Here is a 16276-nt window from a genome sequence, read left to right on the forward strand (position 1 = left end):
TGGGGGGTGGGGGAGGGGAGTCACCGAATGTTTTGTCCTTCTTTTATACAAATGATAGTGCTTTAGAAGGAGAATTATGCCTGAGATCTGGCAAACCGAAAAAATGTTGCTATTGCAACTAAATGGCAAAAGCTAAAAGTAAGGATCTATCTTCAAACATAAGCTGAGATATGAATAGAAGCAAAATGATTGGCTACTAGCTCTCTCTCTCTATTAGGTAAATTTGAAAAATAAAAATGACTTGGCACTTTTAAAAGGTAATTTCACCAAAGACCGAAGAGCCAGTACCCAGTAGCTCCAACTTGTCTCAGCATCACATCTTCTGTGCTCTTTATTTTTGCCGGACCAGTTTGCGGTTAGGAGAATGTGCCTTTTTTGTACCTTTGCATTTAGGTTTTATAATTTTAATTGATGTATGGACACACACAAACAAACAAAAAAGCATGAAGGAAGATTTGGATCCAAGCAGTGCCACACTTTACATCATCACTACAAGTGTTCAAGTGTAAAGAAAACCAATTTTGAAACTATGAAATTCCTGATTCATAAATACACAGTTACTTCTACTTTAGTACCTATGAGATAATTCACTGTTATTGAAGCTCTTTTATTAAGGCAATTGCATATGTTTTAAAAGCAATGGTAAATTAAGTTCTCTTGCAAAACTGTGTACCTGTCTGGTCAGCTGTGTGTGATCAGTTATCTACCTCAGAGTCTATTTTCTTTTGTGCTGGGACAGGTTGCTGGCCCTCCCTGTTTCCACAGACCAAATCCTCCTAGCTCAGGAGCTAGGGCTAAGCAGTTATTTCTTTTGAGTATTTTTTAGTTCTTAAATTTTATGCTTTTATTTGATTATAGGTGTCAGTGACATTTCATAGTTTCAAAAGTCCTTGCTGCTCTGAGAAGTGTAGATTCTAGTGAAAATTACATAGTCGTAAGAGAAATGTGTTTTTGTTTTTGCTTTTTGTTTCCTTTTTTTAAAGTTGTGGTATTATTGGTTCTATGCTCCCTGGAATATTACTGCTTTGTGAAAGTCCAGACTGAACGCAGCACCCTCAGTGTACCTAGTACATTTATAAACCTGGGTCTCTCACTACTTGATATTTTTGCGTTAGTTAAGACAGAAATTTGATAGCTCAGAGGGGAGGGGAAATCTGCTGCTAGAAATGTCTGAACTAAGTGCCATACTCGTCTGGGTAAGATTTGGGAAACATAACCTCTGTACATAAAATAAAAAATAAAAAAAATAAAAAAAAAATCAGTTAAACATCACATAGTAGACAGCCATTAAATTATAAAAAAAATTAATTTATGAAGAAAGACCTTTTGTACAGATTGAAAAAAAAGATTTTCATAGAGATATCTATATGATCAAGAGAGTTAATTTTTTATTTTTGTTTTACTAGTGCCACAAACTTGCCAGTGGTAACTTATTTGTCCGGTTCAAGATAACTCTGTAGTTTTCTTTCTTAGGACTTGTTGTTAAACGCCAAAAGACATTTTTGAACTGTACATTTGATCAGATTGTTAGCTTTTTCTGTTTTATTTCTTTTGAGAACCTTTGAATAAAAAACATCTGAAATTTTATTCTTCCTGTCAATTTATTTAAAGTAGATTAAATGTGTATCAATTTCATTTCATTTCTGATCTCTTTCTTCAGCTCAGTAGATGGCTTTGAAAGGGAGCTCACAATTATGTCAGATTCAATATGTACTCAAAATACATCCTCTTGGAAAGAATTGGGAAAACCTTTGCACCCCCTTCTTGCTGTTTGTTTAAATCTGTGTGGTGACCAGAGACATCAAAATCTACCACCGTTGGTCTGTCCTTACAGACCAAAGAACTAGACTCCCTCCCTTCTGCCCTTCTTACTGCTACCCTTTGACTATTTCATTGCTTGTCAATGCCCAGCAAGGAGGATGGAATAAAAACAGCCTCCTGTCTGTGGTGAGCAAGCATGCAGTGAGGATCTCAGGATGATCTTATCCATGCCGTTATCACCAGGGGCCTCTATGAGAGTGACCTTGTTTGGTTTTTCCCAATAGGAGGCTCCCTTGCAGTATTCATGGGGGAGAAAGGATTCCTCTCTTTCCCTCACTGAAGTGCTTTATGGAAGGCATTTAATATGAAAAATTAACTACTTCAACCCAAAGCAGATTAAATATGTTAATGTAGTTGTACAGTATTTTCTGCTGTCCAGTGGCTCTGCCATTGTGGTAAAAGGAGTGGGCAAGAAAAAGACCCACTCCGCTCCATCTCTCTGCCTCCCCTGCAACGTGGGTGGTACGCAATGCAAATTAGATAAGGGGTGGGGGACAGGTGTGACACTTAATTTGCCAGAGCCAAGAAAGCCCTGGATTTGATGGCTCTTTCAGAAAAGGAAACACATTCCTCTGATGCTAACCAATGCTTCAGAGAAAGATGTCAGGGTAGGAGAGAAGCATGGCCTCTTTTGAGACAAAGGCAGGCTGCTAAGAGTGTAAGGTGTGACCTCATTTTGTGTCCCAGCCACACACTTAAATGCTCTTTTGTGTGACCAAAGACCAAAGATAGGAAAGAATTACTAGTCAGGCTGCTGGAGCACCTTAGATTTTGTTTACCTTATTTGGTTCTTGTGTCATAAGAAAGCATTTTGTCACGGGGGTCCCAGGTCATGCATCTGGCTGCATTATATATACTGAAACTATGAAACTAATAAACACCCCCAAGAGTATCTATTCTATGTGAAAGGAGGATCAAACCAGACTGGTGATGGTTCAGAGAAAGTTACAACTCACATGTAAAAAGAATTGTGGCACCTTTGGGGATAACGCCCACCTTGCTAAAAGTTTGTGTGGTTCTCAGGCAGATAGGTCACCAGAAGCCAAAATTCCCTTTTTGTCTGAGATAGGCACAGGTGGAATTCTAGGGTTGGGGTTGGAAGAAAAAAAGAGGATGTGTCAGTTGCTCTGTGGTATGGGAATTTCTCCCTCTACACTGACCGATGAGGTGGGCCAGCGAGTGCCCTGGGGAGCCCTGTCTTCACCCTGTTGTCTGTGCCTTTCATGGGCAGTGGCATTAGGTGTATCCACTGGAGCCTGAATTCCATCTCCTAGAATTTCACGAATATTGATTAAAAATTTCACTAGCAGAAAGGCAGTGCCTTCCCAGCCCAAGCAGGGGCTCAATAAGTCTTACGATCTGATGACAGCCCCATTCAACGAGGGTTGCCAAAAAGTACAAGGTACAGCGACACGGGGACAAAGTCACCAGCCTGTCACAACCCTCCTGCCCCCTTCCACAGAAAGCCCGAGAAGATGTCAAGTGGGTGGGGGAGGGAGGAGAACTCAGAGCTCGGTGTTTAAGGAAAGCCAGGCGGTTTCTTGCCGTCAGATAGCAATGTGACGAGCTGGGTGCCCCCCAGTCCCGAGAAGGGCCGGCGGCGGGGCGGCGGGGCCAGCGCACCGGCCCAGGGAGTTCTTGGCGCAGCCGACAGGCGCTGCGGGCACGTCCCTTCGTGTGGGATGAACTCGCCAGGCAATGGAATTCCAGTCCTGTGAAATGGCTCCAGCGTGTCTCCTGTGTACACGCTCTGGGGCTTTGTAGGGCATGAGAATGTTTGAGCTTGAGCCACTAGAGGGAGGCTGTTGTTCAGCCTCCGACTGTGAGCTCCAAGTCCCCAGCCCCAGACTACGCATCCGCTGGGACCGGGAGGGGGACTGTCGGGGGGCTGTCCCAGCACTCACGGTCGAGGATCTGAGGGGTCTTGGATCTGGGGTTCACCGTCAGAACTGAAGCATGAAGCACAGATGATCACAGACTGGGGAGTGACTTAAATGTGTCTTTTAAGGTTCAAGGAAGCTGGGGGCTGGGGAGGAAGCCACAAACCTTGCCAGACCACATGACTCCGGCACAAGAAAAGCACTGGCAGGTCTCTGGGCTGCTCAGAATTGAAAACAGGTGGCTTGGATTAAATACAAGCTCGTGCTATTATTCATTTTTTGAAAAAAATGTCACTGAGACTAAGATGTGATCTAGGTTTTTCCATTGCTCATGAGACACATTATAAAGGAGACTGCAGATATCTCCTACCCTCCAATGTCCCTGAAGCCACCTGTCCTGCTTGAACACCTCCAGTGACGGTCACTCCCCACAGCATGACATCCTTCATCTTTTGGGAATAGCTCTCAAACTTGTATACAGAGTCAAAATTGTGTCTTTGTAATTTCCACCACACAGCATTAGTTCTGCCAAATGGGATGCCGCAGAATAAGTCAGTCGTTCCTCAAACGTGGAAACTTGACTCCACAGCTCTGCTCTTCTATGAGTTGAGCATTCCCTCTAGCTCTAACTCCTCATCAGATCTGGCTGCACACTCCACCCCATCAACTCGCCTTCCAGATGCATCACAGTTGACTCAGGATAAAACCCAGAACCAGAGGAACAGTCTGGGGCTTCACCTAGCTCCTCCGCCCTGCCCAGTCTTCCTATAACAGGTGAAATGTGTAGTTTCCCTTTTGACTTCTCAGATATACCATCTCTTTAGAACTTGTAGCCTATGAAAATCCTTGTTTTATTTTTTAAATCACAGTGATTAATTGTGGTGAAGACATACAAGGGAATATAATGAAGACATTACAATGACATAAAAAATGCTCAGGACATAAAGTGGAAGAAAAGTGTGAGGTACCAAACTGTAGACACAGTATGATCATAATTATGAACCAATATTTAAGTGTAAAAGGCAAGGCGAAAGTACTTCAAAATGCTTAGCTGTGAGTGGCAGGATTACAGATAGTTTGTATTTTCTCATTTGTACTTTTCTGAATTTTCCAGTTTTCTATAGTGAAGATATCTTATAATCAGAAAAAAGATTTTTTAGCAAAGAATGTTGTCAGATCATCCTGAAATTATGCCAGTCACTATGCTCATCATGTTCCAACTCAGCACGTTTGATTGATTTTTTTGCGTTTAAAAGATAACTGCACTGAACATTGGAAGACACAGAGATGACATGACATGGTCCCAGTCCTCAAGGGACAATCTTATATAGAGATGCAAGTCTGTAAGTGACAATGTTGCAAGGAGACACAGTGAAAGATCTAAATAAACAGCTTTGGGAGTTCTGGGAGGGAGCCAATAGATTTTCGTCATTACTGCTTTCCTTACCAGTTCCTTTTTTTACTGCTCAGAATTCACTCCAGGGCAGCTGTTTTCCTGACTGCTTCCTCTACCTTCTGAGAGACGAAATTGTCAGAGACAGATGAAGTTTGTGGTAGCTCTGCTCTAGCCAGAATAAGACTTAGAGTACATGTCCAAAGAGTTGACGTTCCTTTGTCATTCCTGTTCTGAAAATGTTGGAATGTGTAGCAAGAAGGTACCGTCTTTTTTTTTTTTTTTTTAAATCAAGTAGAGTGTGGGACACTTTCCAAGTAACATCCTTTTGACTTTTTCTACCCTCGATCAAACATTCTCCACATGCCAGATTGTGGATTTGCAAACACCTGTATAGTTTTCTCACACCCTCCATTATATCTTGAGAACTCATATGTGTTACAGTCTTCATAGAAGTCTAGGCAGGGATCCCATCATATCCACTTTGTCACACATTGTGCTTTGACACATGCTTGAGACCATAAATATTATTCCTGGCCTCCTTGCCTCTTATTTCTTCTGAGAAATACTATAGGAACTTATGTCATTATTGTCATGCATAATTTTCTCCCTAACCTTTAGTTCAGTTTTATGGACATTTTGTTTCCCCAAAGTTTATTCTTCCAATGATCTGTCTCTTTGTTTTGCAAACCTTCATTTTGCAAAAGTTTGAGGCCACTTTCTAGAAAACATAATAAAATAGAAATTTAAAATCACAGCTTGGGAGGTCAACAGTGAAGAGAGATAAGGAGTGGACAAAATGCAGCTCTACAGCCCAAAAGGTCTCCACCATTACTACAGTTAAACCTGGATTTTCATGAGTTTCCTGGCAGCCGAGGTAAAAAAAAGGCAAAAGGTATGTTTCCCTATAAGTCTTATTTTTAAAAGAAGCAAAGTCTACCAGATCATCTGGAAAAAAGATAATATTTACTAGCTTTGTATAGGGTTCCCTGTGGGAGGCACTGGGCAGTGTCCAGCACATTTCCCCACCAACGCAATGCCAGTTTCCCAAGGCTGTTCCTTGTAGGACCCCTCCATGAACGTCAAGGGCAGCACAGCAAAGCATCATTCCATGAATGAGATTTTAGGAGGCTGTAGATCTATAATGGCTGTTCTGAATTCCAAGTCTCTTGTCAAGCATTCTTAGGTGATGTACAGCCCATTGCTCTGACTCTGAAGGACAAAACCTGTTCTGCAACACTGCAAACGTTCCAGATCCTCCTTTAACTTCCACATTCAGCCCCTCAAGTGGAAAAAGAGATTCAAGCCATAAGTCCTCCTCCCACTTACTGAACACCTCAAGCTCTACCTAAGATGTTGTTCAGTTTCTTTCATTCCACCTGAAGCAGCAGCTCAGGATCGAGTTGCCTGGCTGGCTGATTTTGACAGGCATTCCCTCCTCTGGCCAGTGCATTGGGAGGTGGGATCATGACCCTTTCCATTACCTAATACTGCAGCTTTCCTAGGGCTCTCGCAAATAACAATGCTTCTCTATTGTACCATCAAAGGACTCTTGAGAGCTGAGGAGAGAGAACAAGGAGTCCAGGGGTGCAAGTCAGAGGTAGCCCTGTGTGGCCCACCACAATCACACAATTTCTGTAAATCCTCATGCTTTCCCCTAAATTAATGGGAATCTTGTGTTTACCTCATGTCTTTTTCCCCAAAGTGGTTGTGCCATTTTATTTTATTTAATATTTCTTAAATTTTGAAACACAGTACTAAGAACTTTTATCCTGGTGTATTTGAGAGCAAATTATAGACCCACTGCATCATCACCCTCTACGAACAAGGACATTCTACTGGATGACCACAATACAGTCATCAAAATAAAGTAACGCAGATACATGACTATTGACTAACCCTCAGATTCCAGCCAAGTTTCACCAATTATTCCAGTAATGTTCTTTGTTGCAAAAAGATCCAGTTTTAAGTCATGCATTGCCTGTAGTTCTTATATCTTTTCAGTTTCTCTCAGTCTGAAATAGCTCTTCAGTCTTTCTTTGACTTTTACGGCTTTGACATAACTTTGACAGGCCAGTTATTCTGCAGGGCATCCTCAGGTGGGTCTGTTTGCAGTTTCTGCATGGTCCACTTTTGGCAGGAATATCACGAAAATGAAGCTCTGTTCTCCTCTCTGCAACCCATCAGGAGGTGTGTGACTTCAATTTCTCATTATTGATGACAGTCTCTTTGACCACTTCGTTAAGGTGGTGTCTGCCTGGCATCTCCGCTGTCAAGTTAGTCTTTCCCACTTTGAAGTTAATAAGTATTTTGTGGGGAGGTGCTTTGAAAACATGGAAATACCCTAAACATCCTTAAACTTTTAATTTATTAATTTACTTATTTATATGAGTATGGATTCAGGATTTTCTATTTTGTTCAATGGATTCTAATCAGTTATTATTTGTTTTGATGTTCACATTATCCCCAATTTGGCCAGTGGGGCCCCAACAGCCACCTCTGTGTTTTTAGACATGTCCACATCATTCTTTCAGCATTGCCCCTTGTCTCTGGCACCACAAGATGTCCTGGGCTCATTTTGTACTTGCCCTGCCCCAGTCCTGCAATCAGCCATTTCTCCAAAGACCCCTAGTTTCTTTCAGCAGAGAATGGCATTTAGAAGCCAAGATCTGACACTAGTTGTACTCTTTGCTATTGACATGTCACTGTTGTCAAGCCCTGTCGGTAGAGAAGGTGTGTGTTTGTGTGTGCACACATGTTGTGCACATATCTGTACTGCCCTATAAATATTGAAAAACACTAATTGTCACATCCACACCTCCAATTCCAATCCAAGAACATAGGGTTCATTTTCCCTCTTCTCTTTTCCAAAAAGAAGCCTGACTCCAATATCCTCGATATGCCTACTCATTTGATCAATCCCCCTGTATGTAACCAATCCCCCATCTCTGATGCCACCCACTTTGCTGTGTAAATGCCTTAGCCTGGCTCACCCTGCTCAGGCTCTGATACCTCCCTTTGTGTAGGGGCTTGAGGATGGTGAGGAACTTGGTTCTCCTGCTACTCTGCCCAGAAGCAGAAAGGATACGTGTATCAAGGAACAGGAGTAATTCTGCCATAAGAGCGTAAGTGCTCTCCAAAAGAAGAGGTCTTTGTAATGCCGTAAATTTGTCGTGAAGTCTGCTTACCTCTCACTGTCATATGGAACGTGCTAAAGGCTTGAAACAGAGTTGAAGAGCAGAAAAAGTGTGGAAGTAGAAAACCCAGAAAGGAGATACCAAAAAAGTAAGAAGGAAGGAGGGAGGGAGGCATAAGGGAGAAAAAGAGAGGAAGTAGAAATAAAGACTTAGGGAGACAAGCAGGAAAATGAATATAAATAAGAAAAAGTGTAGCAGGAAAAGAAAATAAAACGAACAGTTGATTGCCATCACCTCCCCAAAGCTGTCCTCTGAAGTTCTGGCAAATAGGCTGGTCTCTCTCTTAGCCATCAACTTGGTGTGTATTAAAGTAGGGAAACAGTGATGTTTCTAAGATGTCAGCAGTGAGTTGCCATCTCTGAGGCCACAAATCCAACATGGTGCAGATCTCAAATGCATCCTCCTGATCTTCCCAGGTATTTTTCAAGTGCCTCTCAAGAGAAGTTAGTCCAACCTTACAAAGCATGGGACACTTCTTCACCAGCTGAACCATCTCATTAACATGAATTAATTCTTAAGTCTCTAAAAGTCTTTGAATTTTTGAGAATGAAAAATGCTGCAACCTTTTTGAAAATGAAAAAGTCATGGGGACGTAGCAGATTCCCCAGTCTAATCCATCTCGTGTATTTGCTCTTCCAGTTGGCCCTCTCTGCGTCATTAGTCAGTGCAAAACCCTTCTGTCTCCACATCCCCGCCTCCTGCTCCTCCTCATCCTACTGCAATCTAGAATCTGCTACCAGCTGTGCATACACAGGGGACAGGGACCTCCTATTCTCCAGTCAAAGAAACCTGTTGAGGATTGGCCACTTAGCTCAATTGGTTAGAGTGTAGTCTTCTAACACCAAGGTCAAGGGTTCAGATCCCCATACAGGCCAGCTGCCAAAAAAAAAAAAAAAAGAACCTTGTTGCAACCTTATTTTAATGACCTCTTTGCTGCATCTGTCATAAAAGTAACAGTAGTAAGAGCCCAATGGGTTAGAGGGTGAGTATTGGCAAAGATGAGAGCGAGCCTAAGGAACCATAGCTGAAAGGGGGCTGGCCCTGGTGGGAAGGGAAGGTGCTGGGCAGAGGGTCCAACAGTATAAATGGCTTCCCAGGTAGGGTCATACTGGCTTCCCACTGTGAACACTGACAAGGAGCTCCCCTCCTTTCTCCTGAAGAGAAAGACCCGGGTTTGGCTAAAGACGGGTGGGGTTTATGGTTGGGGGCTCTGGTGCCTCAGGTGTTGTTCCAGTGGCTTCCATAGACAACCAGTTGCTCACAATCCACCCTAGTCCCCTGGGCCTCAGCAGTTCTCGTCCGTCTTTGGCCTGGCTTTGGCCATCATGAGTCTCTCACAGTCTCAGCTCTTCGACACTAGAGAATAGCTTCAGCAGCCTAAAGTTGCCCCTGCCTGAGTGGGTGGTGGGATGTTCTCTTTGCTGACCTTTCACTCCTCATTCACCAACAGGTGGGGCTGGGGGAGGTAGTGCACCTGGGCATTACTCTGAAGCTGACGCTGAGGGGCCATCTGTACGAGGGTACTTCAAAAAGTTCACGGAAAAATACAATTAAAACATAGTACAACTATTTCCATGAACTTTCTGAAGTACCCTTGCATATCTCCCTCCACTGTATTGAGAAGTTGGTACCATTTCTTAGTCCTTGTGTCCCACACACATAGATACACAACCTGCCACTTAATGAAACCACAAATTCATATCAATTGGGTCACCCTGTTCTTAGAACTGTTTACTGCCATCGGCCAGAAAACTGTGAGAAAGACCATACAAATCTACAATGACTGTGAATGGCACCCCATGGCCTTGTGCAGGGAGCAGCTTTCTCACCAGAAGCTACAGTGCATTTGATGGCTAGAGAAAATCTAATGCTTACACCCAATGGTTATTCTCATGTTTGCTGATAATTCTAAACTCTTAAAATAGGTTACCAGAAGTGTTGACAAGGAGCAATGATCTAAATTAACATTAATTACTCCCTTTAGGTAGAAGAGCCACCAAACACTTAAGTTATTGGTCAGCCAGAAACTGCCAGCCCAAGAGGCTTGAATGATTTAATAAAACAACCAGTGACAGATTTGAATTTTGCCATGGTTTAATCAATTTTGTTGCTCCGTACAACTAGGAAGTTGCCAGTTTGCAGAGTATAGCAGATACAACACCCAAACTGATCCTTCAAGTTGTTCGTGATGGGGCCTGGGAAGAGGGGGTTGAAAGTGTTGATCATCAACCTGTGTGCATGAGGAAGGTCTCTGCACAGGGTCACACAGTGTGTTTGGCTAGGGAGGCCAAATGGGGAGCTCACCAAAAACTATGTACCAGAAATACTGCCAGCCCAGCAGAAGGCACCTTCTTCTCATTTGTCTGCCCACGGGGAATGCCATTTTCTAATTCTCACAAGGACTAGTGCTAGGCAAAATATTCAAATTATTAGCACAAAGCTGGGCTTCATATAGCAGTTCTCTGAAACTAGCATCTCTTGTGCAATCCACAAAACCAAACACCCTGCCTGTCCTGATCATTGCTTTCTTTTTTTTTTTTCTTTCTATGTTAAATCACTCATAATCCTATAGGTCAATGAAATCTCTGTTTTCTGAGTTCAGCACAATGGCTTTGTGAGCTGGATGCTCTCTGTTTGCTCCTGCAGATTACTCTTTTTTTCCTCTCTCTATCCCAGAAGATTGACCTTCAGGGGCAGCATCAAACAGGCCCACTTGCCTCTGGCTTCCATTTGGGTTTGGCCAAGGAGAGGTACTGACAGACCTATAGGCTGCCAGGTGGGCTAGAGGAAAGATCGATGCAGACATTATTGCTCAGGCTTCCTTCCTGTGGGCCACAGATTGGCAGTATCCCTGTCATGGGCTGAATTGTGTCCCCCCGCCCACTCCATTCATATGTTGAATTGCTAACCCCCAGTGCCTCAGATTATGACAGTGTTTGAAGTCAGGGCCTTTAAGTAGGTAATAATGTCAAAATGAGGTCATTAGGTGCTAATCCCCTATGACTTGTGGCTTTATAAGAGGAGGAAATTTGGACACGGATATACACACACAGAAGGAGATCATGTGATGACACAGGAAGAAGATGGCCATCTACAAGCCAAAAAGAGAGGACTCAGAAGAAACCAACCCTGCTAGCACCTTGATCTTGGACTTCTGGCCTTCAGAATCATGAGAAATAGATTTCTGTTGTTTAAGGTACCCAGCCTGTGGTCCTCTGATGTGGCAGCGCTAACAAGCTCATACAGTCTTTCTACCAAAGTCACAGCTGCAGGCCATGCTCCCTCTGCTAGAGCCACAGTTCTCTCGCTGGCCTTGGGTCATGGCATCCTCCATTCCCCCTTCAGGCTTAGGGGGAAGGAAAGGCTCCCTGCTCTCACTTCCCTACCACCATGGTTTCTCTGAACTGTGCCCGTGACTTTGTTAACTAACTTACTAAGTGCTCTTCAATTATCCTGTTCTAGTGCACCAGGAACTTAGACAGATCTGCTTATTTCCCTCACAATTTGCCTGAGCTGTCCCTAAAATGTAATCCTGCCTAGCAGAAACAAATCAGAACACTCATCAGGTGAGCCCCCTTCTATCACATTACTATGTAAAAAGCATTTTCTGAAATTTCCGTGGTGATGAGAAGCTGTTGGAGTATGCAACCTAGCAGTTAGCCCTGCAAAAAAAGACTCTGAATCTGTCCAGCCAAGGTAATATTGACATTGTACTAATGAATGAGAAAGTAAAAAAAAAAAAAGAAATTCTTGCTATGAAGAGAACACTTTGAAGGTGGATATTTAGAATTGTTTCCACCATTGTGTGAAGTTGTTTCTGAAAACAATGTTTCCTCTATTACAAATTCTGATATGTATACCCTTTAAAACTGGGAATTGGAATTTTTCTAAATTCTTTTAAAATCTTTCAAATGTACAATTTCAGACAGATTTGACCATCTCTCTATCTCTACCTAGCATCTATCTATCCATATAAAAATGGTGCAACAACCAGACTTCCTTGCTTTCTTTCTGTTTTTGATTAGATTATTAGAGAGATTGACACCTAGGCAGATGGAAATTTATTAGTAAACTTTCAACAGAACCTTTGCATAGCTGGTGGATGTGACTGAAAACATGAGTCACCCCTTAGTAATTACAGCTAACAATGCCCTTCTTGCATTCTCTCTGTAGCATTGCTTTAAGCCATAATAGTCACTAAAACCAGGTATCAAAATAAACTGAGTTTAGAAGCAGATTTTGAATCATCTCACAAAGAATTAAACCAAGCTTTTCAAATGAAGCACACTCAGTTTAGTCATATAAAAATGTAAAATAAGCATACAACTTTCATAGGATAGTAAAAGGCAGAAAGGATTGTTGTACCATCAAGAAAATAAATAACTTAATATTATTTCATCTTTATTTCAGCTGTTACGATTTTCTCTTTATGTGTTTTTAATTACCATAATGTGTTAGTTTAATAGTACAGTATATAATTTAGAAATAAATAACAAGTATTAGGAGTGTCTGCTTAAAATCTTTTACTGATTCTGGTTAGCCATCCAAAAAGCTTGGAAACCACTGAGCGTTAAACCATAGCAGCTGTTAAAAAAAAAAAAAAAAGTCTGCTGTACCCGGAGTCTTAGAACAGATTCACAAATTCTGCCTTGTCCAAACTGACTTCAAAGAAAACGAAAGGGGACAGAGGAATGCTGCGAAGGGGAAACGGCCAGTGCCACACAGCCTTCCCACGCAAGTCAGGAGAAGATGTCCATTTGGTGGAGCTGCCACCTCTCGGAAAGTCATGGAAATACTTGGAATGTAGTGAGACCTAAGGGACCACCCACTAGTGATAACCCAAACGAATGCCTTCCAAAGGCAACCAGGGGCAAAATGAAGGTCAGCTCCTCCCAGCTCCACATCCTGCCCTGCGCTGGGCTGGGCGGCCAGCTGTCTTGCCCAAATCTGCTTGCATCTTACGTGCGTTTTGAGTGTCACACTGGGAGCAAGCCTTGGGAATGAATGTGTCACAGTGAGCAGTGTTTGGAGGTGACAGAAAACACTCCCCTCACATCAGAGAGAATAGCCATTTAGACTAGACTGGGGGAAGATACCGCTGGAGCTCAATCAAGCATGCCTTCCCTCGAGTGCTGCCAGCAAAACAGGAACCCAGCTGCAGGCAGAGCTCTGGACAATACGCTTCCTTACTGCCTGGCCCCTCAGGCAAAAGGCTGTGAACATACATTGGTAGAATGGAACCACCGTGACATGCTTTTGAAACCAAAGCTGCTTCCGAGCTGCTTTATGTTACTGTCTTTTCAGGATTCCTCACTGATAATTAAAATCTGGTTACAAAGCAAGGGACCTGGAGAGATGTTCGTTTCTCCACTTCTCTACAGATGAAGCCTGCTGCTTCCAGCTTTTCTCCTTAAAGGCAAGGAGAGTCCAAACCACCATCTCGGCCCTGAGGATGCACCAAAGCAGTTTCATCTCCCCATAAAAGCCTCTAGAGGAAATTATCTGAATGCTTAAAGAAACCAGTCTTATTTGCAATTATCTAAGAGGAATTGGGTGTTGTTAACAAGACACTCTTTCTGCTATCCACATTCAGAACCATGTCTTTGAAAAATAAATACGACGATTTGTCATTGTTTTGTTTTGGTTTTTGTTTTTCATGTCCGTTAAGGGATGGTCTTGTTAGATAATGGGATTTTATAATATAGGGGGGTGAGCCCACCCCCGAGTTTGCCAATCCACATTATTCAGCCTACTGCTCAGTTCACAGGGGGCCTTCTGAACACCAAGAACCTCTAAGCGAATGGAAACCTCTAAGCACCACAAACTGCTGTGCCCCAAAGTCACACCCTGTGGGGCCAAGGTTGCCAGATCCTGCCATTTTACATGACTGTCGGCCTCCAAACTGGATATTCCTCCTTTTCATCCCTGCAAAGAAAAAGAAGACACATGGTCCCAAATCATTTTCCCAAGATGACCTTCCAAATGGATACCTAGAGTGTCCAAACACCCTCCAACCAGGAAGTTTTTGTCATTTACTTACTTCACACACTGGCCTTTTGCAAACTCTGTCTGCCTTCTCATTGTAAAGACTCAACACCCACACTCTTAATCCCTTCGGCTTTTTGAAAGATGAAGGTGAGGCCTTAATTTACTGTGGCTTGCTTACCCTGCTCTATAATGCCAACAGATTATTGGGCTTGTGGCAGCCTTGTCTGTTGTGTTTTATAGCTGGGGCCATTCCCATCCTGGCTGGAGAGCTAAGAGTGGAATTTTAACTATGAATTTCCTTGTGTTTAATAGGCTAAAGTCAAAAGGCCACATTCTGCTTTCAGATATGCATGAACAGCTTCCAATTGGAGTTATTCATGTATATCTGAGTTTAGTTAAAATACTCAAACACTATTAAATAACATGCTTTTTTTCTTTTTAATGTCCATGTGGGTGGGTGAAATAGCATATGTGCATTAATCAAAATTATTCACTTTTTTTGAGGAAATGTTTGGTTTTTAAGGGAATAAAGCCATTTAAACATTTTAATCTCCAGTCCTGCTCATCTATTCCATCTTTATACATACCAACCACTGAGACTCTTCCTGCTTACCTTGAAGGGCTCATTAGGCTAGACCCATCCTGTTATTTAAGGGGCAGCCGTGGAGAGCGGAATGTACAACAGGCCTGAACTAAGAAGCAGCAAGATCAAGTTCCAACTCTGATAATAGTTGTATGGACTTGGACAAATCATTTAATCTTTTTCAGTATCTATTCTTCTGTGAACTGTTGACACTGCAAGGTTATTGCATAAATTCAATAGATAACAGATGTTACATTTTTTCCCCCAAAAGTACTTTGCCTGTTGATAAGCAAAAAATGTAAACAAACAAACTAAAAGCCCAATAATGATAGAGACAGTACGGATAAACTTGCAGTCAAACAACGGTAGTGGGAGTATAAAATGGTACAACTCTTTTGGAAAGGAATTGCAATAAATATTGATAATATTGAGCATTTAAAATTGTCCTCTTTGAGAGAACAGAACTGTGGTTACTTGAGGTGGGAAAGGGGGAGGGAAGGTTAGTGAGATATTAGTTAACAGACACAAAGAATGATTAAGTTTTATAATGATGAATATGCTAATTATCCAGATTTGATCATCACATATTGTACACAAGTATTGATAGTCAACTCTATACCCTATGAATATGTATAATCAGTTACATTTCAATAAAAACAAATAAATAAAATTGTCTTCTTTGCTCCAATAATTCCGTATATGAAAATTTGTCATAGAAAATTTAAAAAGTAATAAGAGGGAAACCTCTATGTGTAAAGATTTCCTTCATAGCATTTTCATCATGGAAAACAAGTGGAAACCACCCAAATTTTAAGCAAACAAGGGAATATTTAAGCACACCATCATATACTCCTAACAGAATGACACAGATTAAATTGTTTATTATTATTTAAGTAAATAAAAATGGATTCAAAGTGCATATTCTGTATGATCACATCTTTGTAATACAAACAACAAAAAACATAAGCATTTAAAATGGCTGGAAGGAAATAGAACAAAATGTTTAGTAATAATTATTAGAAGAAAACCAGAAGATATTTTGGGTAAAAGGATTGTATGAACTTTTGCCCCTCTTTGAATACTTAATACCATATACATAGATGGGACTCAGTGTAAATTAATATAGCTCCTAATTAGCTAGAACACCCTTGCTCAACTAACTTTCCAATTAATCAAAACTTTGCCTTAATTAGCCTTGCAAAATAGTTTTGAAATGTTTTCCAAGTGGTTTTATCTTATTTTTCCATCCAGCTATCTGTAAGATCATAGATATTCAGGCTAGCACATTTGGCATTTGGTCAAACAGCAAAAGCTTGGATTTAGCCATTGAGTGTCACAAGGCACAACATCAAAGGAATTTTCAAACATTGCTCCCCACATACAGCATGACCCATATCATTTGATCCTCAAGAAT

The sequence above is a fragment of the Galeopterus variegatus genome, unplaced genomic scaffold, assembly GCF_000696425.1.
Source record: "Galeopterus variegatus unplaced genomic scaffold, G_variegatus-3.0.2 Scaffold3998, whole genome shotgun sequence".
NCBI classification, from domain to species: Eukaryota; Metazoa; Chordata; class Mammalia; order Dermoptera; family Cynocephalidae; genus Galeopterus; species Galeopterus variegatus.